The sequence below is a fragment of the Arvicola amphibius genome, chromosome 1 (genome assembly GCF_903992535.2).
Source record: "Arvicola amphibius chromosome 1, mArvAmp1.2, whole genome shotgun sequence".
Classification (NCBI taxonomy): domain Eukaryota; kingdom Metazoa; phylum Chordata; class Mammalia; order Rodentia; family Cricetidae; genus Arvicola; species Arvicola amphibius.
The window spans coordinates 128,547,292-128,548,842 of NC_052047.1; positions in this window are offsets into that span (position 1 = coordinate 128,547,292).

Sequence of the window (1,551 nt, forward strand, 5' to 3'; positions counted from 1 at the left end):
GTTTCAAACACGGCAATTCTCCTGACTCTGTCTCCCACATGCTTAGATTGTAGGAATAAGGCAACAGACCTTGCATTGTTTTTTTTTGGCTCGTTTGGATTTTTTTGAGACAGTCTTATGTAGTAACTCAGGCTGACCCCAGACTCTCTAAATAGTTCATCATGACCTTGGAATCTGGATCCTCACACCTCCATCTTTTAAGTGTTGGGATTACAGGCCTGAGCTACTAAATTTTGAGGCTTAGGGAATGTTGATTTTGAGACAGGGTCCTGCTATGTAACAGAGGCTGGATCAGAACTTCCGATTGTCCTGCCGCAGCTTTCCAAGTGGGATCTTACATTCCTACACTACTACATCTGCTGGCAAAATTCCTTTAACATGAAATGGTTTGATTTTTTTGAGGCAGTGACTTACTATGTAGCTCTGGCTGGCCTGGAACACTCTTAATGTAGACCAGGTTAGACTGGGATTCAGAGAAATCTACCTGCCTCTCAATGATTAGATTAGAGGCCTCTCAGCCGTGTCTGGCTTTTCTGCGGGTGCTGATGCTATGCACCCAGGACCTCTGGCTTTCGCAGCAAGTGCTCCTACCCACTGAGCCGTCTCCCCAACCGCTCATGTTGCCTTCCTTAGAGACTGCCACGCCCTTTCCCCTGGAATGGCTGCACCGCTCCACATCCCACTATCTGTACTCCACATCTTCAGCAGCATTTGGTGTCATTACTCTTCTATTCTGAGGGGACTCTAGCGACATCTCGCTGTATCTTCATTTGCATTTTTTTTTTTTTTTGGTTTTTTTCGAAACAGGGTTTCTCTGTAGCTTTGGAGCCTGTCCTGGAACTAGCTCTTGTAGACCAGGCTGGCCTCGAACTCAGAGATCCGCCTGCCTCTGCCTCCCGAGTGCTGGGATTAAAGGCGTGCGCCACCACCGCCCGGCTCTTCATTTGCATTTCTGTAATCACCAGTGATTTAAAAAATTGCTCAGTCCCTTTTCATGAGAATCTTTGCCACCTGTGACATCTGTGAACAACGGTGTGCCCCTCTAACATTTTAAAGCTAGACTAGTCTAAGCCAGGAGGAGACTTGATTCATGCGTTGGCAGGATCACTTTGGCTACATTTAAAATTAGCTAAAGGGGCTAATGTGGCAGTATAAGGCAGTGCAGAGGTTCCTCTATCTTGTATTCTTGCTGAGGCCATTTTAGGTCTTACTAGAATTTGATTTCCTTGATGGGAAGCCCTGTGGAAAGCTAATCAACACTATTTTAGGAACCCAAGGCTAAGGTGCCCCCAGCTAACTTAGCTTCAGTTAAATTGCCTGCTTGTGCAAGTCCCCCCAGCTAACTGCTTATCTTAGATTCTGTTAAATCAATTGTTTGTGTAAAACCTCCCCCTGCAGCTGCAGGCACCCTTGGTCTAAACGCTTGGTACTACCCATGGGTCCTGAGTGTAGTTCCAGCCTGCTGGAGTAGACTTTCATTGGGCTAAGTCCACCAGCAGGTACACTGGGAGGGGCGATGAGAGTTATCTTGCCAGTTGAGGAGAGGTGATG